General features: G+C 38.5%; 1 pseudogene; it reads left to right on the forward strand.

The window, feature by feature from the left end:
- Nucleotides 1-3,114: 3,114 nt before the first annotated feature.
- On the forward strand, nt 3,115-3,454 carry LOC116875929 (annotated as a pseudogene).
- Nucleotides 3,455-10,998: the final 7,544 nt, after the last annotated feature.

The following is a 10,998-nucleotide window of genomic DNA, read 5'->3' on the forward strand; positions in this document are numbered from 1 at the left end:
AAAGCTTGACAATTGACTCTGTTGGCAAAGCTGTATGGAAAAAACTCTCAGATATTGCTAGTGGGAATACAAATGTTACTACTCTTATGGAGTAAAATTGGCAACACATACAAAAATTACATGAGCAAAATTAAGGAAAGCTATTTACTGAACCAGTAATTTCAGTAAAAAAATAACGAAAGTGCAATTGCCCACCAAAAGGGGGCCCACTGAATATACTATGAAATATTCATGCAATGCAGCTATGAGAAAAATGCAGCTGGAAAAATGGAATGAGCTATCTCTGTGGATATTAAAATGGAATGGCACTCAACATTTAAGGTTACATGAAAAAGTGAGATAGAGGTAAGTGCATATAATATTCTCCCATTTCTGATAAGAACAAGTGTGTGTGTATGCATGTGTATAAAGAGGGAAATGGTAGATAAATGTCTGCATATAACAACACTAAACAGCGAAATAAAAGATAATGTTAAAACAAATGTTTTACCTATTAAAGGGAAGGAGGCAACATGGTAACTAGGACAGTTAGGCAGACTAAACTTCTCTCAATATGTATGTCACTATATTGGCCTTCTTTGGAGCCTGGTATATTTTACATAATTTTAAAACAGAAATAACTTTTGAAAAGTCCCAAAAAAACAGAAGCAAAATGAAACAAATGAGCTAACTGTGCATCAGGCTGATGTGGTAAGAGGAAAGGAGGAACAACTCTAAGTGGCTGTGAAACACTGTAAATTGACTATATATCCCTAATGAGGTATATCCTGAGTGGTGTATGTCCTAAGGACAAAAACAAATGTGAAACATATTTAAACTTGTCAGTCATATTGTTGTTGGTGGTGCTAGTATTTTTGTGTGACAAAAGTGGGATAAAGAAAATGGCTGATTCTTAAAAAAAAAAAAAAAAAAAAAAAAGGAAAAGAAAAAGAAAATGGTTGATTCTTTTGGCATCTTAAAGAACTCGCTTTCAACAAAGAGAAAAAGAACTATGGAGGGAAGATAGAAGAGGTGAAGTGACAACTCTGAAACCCAGAATTTGAAGTACATCAATATAAATTCATAAACCATTTTCCCATATCCCAGCTCTGAAAAGTCTGAAAACCACTGAAAAGTCTTCTAAACGATGACTGACGTCGTGGCAATAAGCAACCATGTACCCAGATTTTTGTCTCTAACTATCATCTACCACCAAGGCACCTGTGGATGTGTAATATGACGTCTAACGCAGCACATGTAGAAGATAAATGCGGAACATCTCATACAGATGACAAGCAGGGAACATTCCTAATACTATTTTGGTGGGTTTAAAGGATTCAGAGTTAACTAGAAGCTCCCACTGGTCTGAGTTGAGACATTTGATCACTGAGATCAACAATAATTGGTGGATTTAAACATATTAACTGTGTTTAAATCCTTGAGATGATGATGATGATGATGATAATGAGGTATTGGTAGATCTTTAGCATATACAAACACCAGGAAATTAAAAAAATTAAACATCTACCTTGATTTCCTCTACAAGATATAACTCAGTTACCCAAACCACTGAACAGGGGGGACTGTGAGAACTATTTAAGCTAATAGATGAGGAAGGCATGATTACATTGGATAAGCACCAGATGCTTAATCAACTGAGCCACCCAGGCACGCCTGTTTTTCCATCTCAAAAAAAAGGAACAATGCCAACATGAAAGTTTTGTTCCAAGTCATTTATGGGTCAACCGTGGCTTTTCTCTTTTAAAGCATCTCCTTTATAACTGATCCTTTAGAATAAAGTTGTGCGTTTCTAATAAGGACTAAACGAGTCAGCCGCACATAAAAATACACTCTATCAGATTATCTGGTAAACTCAAGCCTCAAATGTGTCTTCTCTTACAGGAATTAAAGATGAGAGACTTTGACGTTTATTACTGAAATGATTGATTCTTTTGTGGAATCTAAAAACACCATTCCTGCTCTTCTGTTACTGATTTGAAAACCTAGAGAGCTTCAGATAGGTTTGGCTTTTAATCCAACATATAAATACAGAACAAGCTATATTTGAGGAAATAGGATCACTAGGGAAAATGAATTTCTTATCAGGGTGTAGCCCTTTGTGGTTCAATATAGTTAATATATCCTGGCTTTAAGAGAAAATGAAAATTTCCCAGGCCTTTTCCATTCATGCTGAGATTTTTTTTTTTTTTTAAGGAATTAAATATATTAGAAAATCCCCTTTCTTTCACTCCTATCCCCTCAAATTTTTTTTAAAGATTTTATTTATTTATTTGACAGACAGAGATCACAAGTAGGCAGAGAGGCAGAGAGAGAGGGGGAAGCAGGCTCCCCACTGAGCAGAGAGCCCGATGCGAGGCTCGATCCCAGGACCCTGGAATCATGATCTGAGCCAAAGGCAGAGGCTTTAACCCACTGAGCCACCCACGTGCCCCTATCCCCTCAAATTTTAACAATGACACACATGCAAAATCAGGGGTAAAGCAACTTACCAAAGAACAGTTTCTCGATTAAATGGAAACAATAAATTCAGGTCTTAAGGTGCAATGTTTCCCAAATTCATATTCCAACCAAACCTAGAAGAGTGCCAGTTCCCTCCCTCCCTCCCTCCCTCCCTCTTTTTCTCTCTCTCTCTCAATAAATATACATGTGTGTATACATATATACATACGTATATCCTTTTTCATAATTTTTTTAAATCAAATTTTTGACCACTCATTTAGAGCTAACCTGTTTGCTTTTCTTGTATAAAAAAGTTTCCATCACATTAACAAATGCATTGGGATATATACAAAAATGGAGAAGAGCTGTATCTCCACTGACACACTATAGAAAGCAAATTAGAATTACCTTCATCGATGTACTGAAAAAAGCAAACTTGATTTCCAAAATGCAAGTAGAACTTAAAGTATTAATGGGTATAGTTTAAAAGAGGAGAGGCCCCAGTCAGTGTGCAGCCGCAACCATGGAAGCCTCAAAAGCGCTTCCCCCTTGAGATCCCTCCCTTCCTGAGACTCGGGCCCCACCCCCCTATACCCCTTCCTCCACTCCCTGCCTCCTCCTGCAGCAACATTCCATCTTTTCCACGGAGGAAAAGAAATCCTATGCTCAGTCCGTATGTCTGCTATCCAGAACCTCCACTTTTCGACCCTTTGCTGATGCAAGTAAGGGTGATGATCTGCTTCCTGCTAGCACTGAGCATTATATCCATATAAGAATTCAACAGAGAAATGACAGAAAGACCCTTACCACTGTCCAAGGGATCGTTGATGATTACGATAAAAAGAAACTAGTGAAGGCATTTAAGAAATTTGCCTGAAACGGTACTGTAATTGATCATCCAGAATATGGAGAAGTAATTCAGCTACAGGGTGACCAGCACAAGAACATGTGCCATTTCCTCAGAGAGACTGGACTGGCTAAGGATGATGACCAGCTGAAGGTTCATGGGTTTTAAGTGCTTCCGGCCCACTGAAGCTTAAGTGAGTATATCCTTGCACTGAGTAGGATTTCCTTTCTGTCCCTTGTCACAAGTTTAAAAACCTCACAGCTGATATAATGTAACCATTCGGGGTCTGCTTTTAAGTTGGACTAGCCTAACTCCCTCACGCAATCAACTAAAAGGAGCCAAAAAAGACTGAGATAGAGGAGAAATAGCCTACCATTACTATAATCTTCAAAGTAATTGTGAGTATGTACACGTATGCTTGCTTCTAACGTGTACACCACACCCCTGACCTTGTATAGATAGGTAATCCCATGAATTACCAATTGGTAAACATTCAAATTTGGGGGATCCTATAAATTAATCAAAACTAATAAAACTATTAATCCTAACTTTAACAGATAAAGGGAGTGGAAGAGAGCCTCGGAGGATTCATTTGGTCATTTTCCTCAGCCTTTCAATATTATCAGTCCTAATTTCTCAATGAAAGATTTCACAAAAGACACTCCATTCTGTATTAAGAGAGATTTCAGTTTCAGCTATTAGCTATGCCACTTACTAACTGAAAGGGATTAGTGATCATTGATTGTGATTCTTTACTGCTCCCTGCCTCTCTGTTCTTTTCGATTTGACTCTGCAGTTCCTCCTACAAGAGGCAGAGAATGCGTCCCTCCTCACCAGTGCTTGATCTATATGGTGAGTGGAAGTGACAGTGGGCCAACTTGGATCCAAGCCTTACAAGTAGTGGTTTTTTTGTTTTGTTTTTTTGTTTTTTGTTTTTTTGCTTGCCCCACTTTCATTTCTGCTGTGATCATAGAAAAACATGTCCTAAGTGACCCAGAGTCCCAGAAGAATGAGGGACGCACAAAACTCACATGAACCTGTCCTAGGCCTGGAGCCAAACAAGCAAATCCAGCCATTTCAACAAGCCACCGCCAAGCTGCAGCTGCATGAATGGGAAAACAAAAACAAAACAATGCTTTTTAGAGGACACTGATTCTTGTTTTGTGCTATTTTTTGTTAGACAGCACTACAGTGGCAATTGTTGACTAATCCAGACATCAGTTACAGAACTAAGACACTGTTGGAAGAAAATCCTGAAATGTGTTATGGTGGTTGAGAACAAAACAAGACGGTGTGGGGCGTACACAGGACCTGATATTGTAAAACATATTAGCTATTGTGTCTCAATTTCCTACCTAGTAAAATCTGAAAGGCATGTAGCTAATCAACAGAGACAATATGAACATTTAATTGAATAGCATGTCCACTGTTTAACCAGTATTTGTTGCACAATAATTATACTCAAATTTTATAGACATTTTAATAAAAGTTACATAAAATAAAAATGATAATTACAACATGTGAATCAGAGTTAATGAATCAACATTCAAGGACCTCCTAAATCACTACAGGAATGACTTTGGACATCCTGAACACCATGACATGAAATACTATAAAATAGAGAATAAGCAGAAGCCAGATCACCAACCAGCATTATCTTGCCCATATCCTGTCAAATGACTGCAGCCCAAACCCTCCCCAGATCTATTCAATTCCCAAAAGGATGCACAAAGCTCTTCTTAGTTAATATCTATTAAATGTTTATCACATGCCAGTAAATGTGATTAAACTCTTAAATACTAACTCCACAGCAAACCCATCAAGTACACATGATATATTATTATTCCCAATTGATAGATGAGAAAACCAAGACATGGCAAGCAAGGTAACTTCCTCATCATTACAATTCTACTAGGTGAAAAGATTAAGAATTGAACCCAGGATCATCGTATTATATACAGTTCATGCTCTTGTCCCCTGCGCTTTCCTGAAACTTCCTGATGCACAGAGGTCCTCACACCTGGCTGCACATGGAATCAACTGGGAAGCTTTGAAAATATACCCACCCCCTGGTCTAACCCCCACAGAGTCTCACTTCATGGATCTGAATAGAAGTCAGAGATTTTTAAACTATCCCATATGATTCTAGTGCAGAGGTATGATTAAAAACCTCCAGCACAATGAGAAGACAGTACAACACAGAGTGTGAGAGCCTGGCTGCTCCCTTCAGACCACACAGGTCTGAACCCCAGCTCTGCTATATAGAGATACTCTGTCCTTGATTCTCAACATCCGCATCTGGGGATTATGACTGTACCGCTTCATAGGATTGTGACAGCATTTGTCAAGTGCTTAGAATAGTATCTAGATATAGTAACGGGCCACTTTAGTGATTCTTAAAGAGAACAGGCTTGGAAAGATAAGTTGGTTCAAATGGATGTAACTCCAGCAGGAGCTCGGTGACACTGCGAAAATCACTAACTTTATGCCCTGACCTTCTCACCTACGAAGTGAGAATAACTGATAATCAATTGATAATTGATAATCTCCTTTTCTACCTCTCTCTCTCTTCTGAGTTTAATATTTTTTAGAATAAAAATATTGAACCACGGAAGTATATCCTGTTTTATTTTTGAAATGTATTGGGAAATTTGAACATTGATTTTGAATGCTAAAAAAAAAATTCTTAAGAGTTTTAACATTTAGAGTCATTTATAACTGGCTCACTTCATCCTCTCCATTCAAAGGATTCCTACAGAAGAAAAAAACTTTTTGGGTTAGGAACTCAACAAGTTGGGCAGTAAACACAGGAGAGCAATGTGGGGGGAAGGGGAGATGCAGAACTTAGGATCCCTTGAATTTTAATCAACTCATTTAGAAAACAGCACAATAACAGATTGTCACTGAAATACTATAATTCTGTTCTTCAGGGAAGGTTTTTATTGAGTCATATAATTTTTTTTTCTTATAAAGGAAAATACAGGATCTGATATTATTCAGGTCTGGGCAACTTCCCAGCAAAAGTTGCTGAGACAGGAAGACGTGTGAGGGCTTTCATCTTTGTGGAGGCGGAATAATTTCAATTTAGAAGCACCTGCAAATATAGGAAGGGGGGAGATTATTTCCAGATCCAATCTGAAAGACTAAAAACTTCCTGACTCCATGCTCTGTGCTTTTCTAAACGATCTATTTGGATTGGTCCAGCACAGATAAAAGGTAATCCATTAAAGGTTGTGATCTGCTATATTTGTTTCAGGAAGTATTATTTCCACAGTTCTTCAAAGTATTGTTTTGTTACAGCCCATATTTCTATACAGTATCACAAAATTGTATAAACATTTATTCAGCTTTCACACTCCCCGTGAGACCACAGACTTATTGAGGTTTACGTCTGTGTCCTTAAATATAAACTAATGCATATGTGGGTCTCTGTGCTATGTGGTGAGGTAGCACTTCTTTTCTTCCTACGCAAGATAAATTACTGGTATGCAAAGCTTGAAGGTTGCTAAGAGGTGGGGGTTGAGGTGGTGTCATGTGGAAATCAAGAAAAAGGAAGGATACAAACTCTTATCTGGTTTACCCGTAAGTCTTTCTGAATGACTCAGATTTTTAAATCAAGATACAGATACCCAGCTAGGGAAACAAGGCTTCTCCAATGAATATTATCACATGCCTGGGAAGAGTTGAGGCCAGAGTGCTAGGCCTTGGGCTCAGTTGAGGGGTTGTGGATAAGGGCAATTTGAGAGTGCTGCTATCAAGAAGGATGTAAACCCTCTACCCTCTCCTGCTGCAACCATCTAGGTGCCCTGGGAGAACTGACGACATAAATGAATATAAGGAAATGTAATGCTGAAGAACATTCTGGAATGAACCACTCTTAAGTGAATATAATGCCAAGAAAGTTGTCATCCTATGGTTTTCTCTGGAGAACTACAGAAGTAAGATAATTATCTCTACTAATGGCAGTGAGAAGAACAAGAATAGGATCAAGATTAGCCACAACATGTGATGGTAGCTCTTACATGTTTATGATCTGGAGGGTGCAGAAGAAATGAACAGTAACAGTGCTCTGATGTGCAGATTTTAGTTATGACACCAGGCCTATGCATGGGGGGTACAGAGGCAGAGGTTCAACCGTTCTGGAGCAATCAGAACACAGTACAGCAGGAGAGAGATTTCTGAGCTTCAACTCAAGGGACTAGCACTCTGGACACAAGAAGATATCCCAATAGACACTGTAGTAGATGCAAAGGAAGACGGTATTTCTTTTCAGGCTTCCCTGGTATCCCTAGCAATACTGGGCTTCTTATCTTAGCAGTGGCAACATCAACACTGAAGAACTCTGTAGAAAGCCCACCATAAGATGAAAGCTGGTGAGTCCTTGTGTATCAAAAAATGTATCTGAGCTCCAGATTTACTGGCAAAGAAACACGCCAAGTGACACAGAAAGATTTAATACATATATTGATTCCTTACATAGTCATGGCTCTGGAGATGCAGCAGAAGTTGACAGTTTACATAGAAAAACCTTGGCAGGATCCTTGTTTACTTGAAATACTTAATCCAAAAATGTTCTCTGCTCTGTAAATCAGATATCCGTACACGCACTGCAGGACTACTCAGGATCCTCGGACCTGGGCCAGACAGCCTCTCCAACTTAACCTTAGCTCCCTTCCACCTGGCCAGTCAAAGCCCAAATGCCTCAGATTCTCTAATCTTTCTGAAGGATTCATATATATCTATAAATTCTCTCCTATTCTTTTTTGATTGCCCAATTCTTTTTTACTATCCTTAAGGATCACTATCAAGTATTTTAAAAGTATTGCCAAAATGACTAGGAAATGTGAGGTAATTACCAATTTTCAGAGCAAAATGTTATATTTGTTAATTCTATTTCTGGGGTCCCTTTCTAAGACTTCCAGCAAAGTTAAGCATAGTTTGCATATTTTTTCTTTAATTCTCTCATTACTTCCTATATAGACTGTAATTATAGTACTCAGGATGCTATATTGTAGTGCATATTTATTTCCTATTAAACCAGGAGTTCTTTAAAAGTAGGAATCATGCCCTTAATTTTAGTACTGACTGCATTGAACAAAGTGACAAATCTATTGTGAGCTTTTAATAAAGAGCCATTGAATAAAACCAAATTATCTAGGGTTTCTGGATACTTTCCATCAACAATAATGAAGAGCTTTCCTATGGATATTGGTATGAAAGCTCAGCTATTTTTGACTGCCATAAAGATAACGTTAATGGCCCAGAATTGACAATTGATATTTTAGAAGGCTTATCCATAAAATTTGTCTGTTAGTCATTCCTCAAGTTCTACAACTACTTTAAAGAGACTACCTAGATTACATGAGATTTGGAGTAGACACATGTCTGGGGGACAATGACAAACAACTAGGGGACCCTCCTTAAGAAAAACAGAATGAATTACAAAAACAAATAGGAGCAGGATCTCTAAAAGGGCCCAGGTTGTGAGGGGCTCTGAAGATTAGGCACCATTTGCTTTAAGGTAAATCCCCTCTTTCTGGTATGGGTAGAATAATTTGTAAAGAACAAGATGCAATACACTTTCTCAAATTTTACAAAGTTTCAACATTAGAGATAGTGCAAATAAAAATAAACTTTTATTTGAGGGAAGGAAGAAATACAACTATTGAAAATATTATCCATTATTTTATTCAAAATCCTCTATGTGAATCTACTAAAAACTATTTTTTCCCCTCAGAAACCAAACCAAGATATAACCTGTTTTTAATTTATGAACTTACCCATTTCCTACTAGGAAAAGAATGAGAACTTCATGACACATCAAGTGTCTTTCCTTTAGAAGCTAGGAAACATAGACCATAAATGATGGATTCAACTGTTGTAACTCTTTGCAGCCTTGGTTTTCCAAAGTTCCTTCTCCTGCCTACTACCGCATTTTGATCACTTTATCTTTTCTTTAAAAATATTTTTCCAGGGGCGCCTGGATGGCTCAGTGGGTTAAAGCCTCTGCTTTTGGCTCAGGTCATGATTTCAGGGTCCTGGGATCGAGCCCCGCATCGGGCTCTCTGCTCTGCAGGGAGCCTGCTTCCTCCTCTCTCTGCCTGCCTCTCTGCCTACTTGTGATCTTTGTCTGTCAAATAAATAAAATCTTCATATATATATATATATATTTTTTTTTTTTTTTTTTTTCCAGGGGTGCCTGGCTGATTCAGTGGGTTAAGGCCTGTCTTCAGTTCAGGTCATGATCCCAGTGTCCTGGGATTGAGCCCTGCATCAGGCTCTCTGCTCAGCGGGAAGCCTGCTTCCTCCTCTCTCTGCCTGCCTCTCTGCCTACTTGTGATCTCTCTCTCTCTCTCTCTCTGTCAAATAAATAAAGAAATAAAGAAATAAATAAAATAAATGAATGAATAAAAATAAAATAAAAATATTTTCCAGTCTTACTGGGTATAGGTTTACATGTAAAATGCCGCAGATCACCTAGTGTACATAAACAAGTAAAGTGTCAATTATTCTCCTAGGAACTTAGCAGTTAAACAAAAGAACAAATGGAGATATAAAAGAGGAATCTTGAGAGATGGTAAATAAGAAAACAGCTACATGTCCAGTCCCCATCTCTATGCAGAAATCAGAACTCTCTCTCTTCTTCCTCTTACAATGGGGAGACTGAGAGTCCATGTGAGAGTCAGGGAGTGAAGCTAGCTTTTTTTTTTCCATGACTCTTGCAGAGAATCAATGCAGAGAAGAAAGTCTCAAGACAATGGAAAATTCAGAAACGTTATCTAAAACCAAAGATACAAGAGTAGCGAACCAGAAACAGAGAAAAAGGCACAGAGAAAGAGATGGTGTAGGACGGACTGTAGCTAAGGACTGACTCATTTTTCCATCTGTCCTGTGATGCATGAGCAGGTTGGCTTTACTTAAAGAACCAGTGTATGGAAGAATTTAGGAAACAGAGTCCACATGGTTTTCAGAGTCCAAAATAGCCTTAGTCGAGAGAAATTAATTTTGGCATTCGCAAAAGCTGGAAAAAGCTTTCAGAAATTAGTTACCTTTTCAACTGTGTGAGCATTACTATGCTCAATTCCATCTCCTTCAGAAGACTCCCTCCTTGATAAACCCAGTGCTCCTCCAAGCTCACCTGGCTGCTGGGACATTAGGGAAATTCTGTTTCCAATGATTTCACATTTACCCTGCTGCCATGCTTATCTAAGTATCTTAACAACAACGACTGTGCCTGATCTTTTGTGTAGTTTCAAACCATTAGATGAAAAATTCTATATACCCGACATTGATTTGTTTTATGTGGTTAGTTAGGAAACCACATTGACATTTATTTTCATTCACTGCACATAAGGACTCTGAAATAGAGCTATTATATTAGTATCTCCTCCCTTTTTTATGAAGATGAAAAGTCAGAGACATGGATTAAGTGACTCGTCTGTAGTCCTACAGCCACGAATAGATCTAAGACAAGGACCCGGTTTTCTTTTCCCAAGTTGCAAGTTTTTTCCTGTAGGCTACAGAAGGCCCAGTCAAGTAGTTCTGAGAGGAATCCCTTATAGCCCTGACCTCGGACCCCGTTAGCAACTAAAACCTACTGTAGGATCCTGCGGTACCACCCAATATGGGTTCCTTCGGTCTATCAGCCAAAGGGTGGAGCAGTCTCCGTGCACCACGTAGAGGGCTAGTCATTAAAAACTGGGCTTACATGC

The sequence above is a fragment of the Lontra canadensis genome, unplaced genomic scaffold (assembly GCF_010015895.1).
Source record: "Lontra canadensis isolate GAN:19392208 unplaced genomic scaffold, GSC_riverotter_1.0 scaffold43, whole genome shotgun sequence".
Classification (NCBI taxonomy): Eukaryota; Metazoa; Chordata; class Mammalia; order Carnivora; family Mustelidae; genus Lontra; species Lontra canadensis.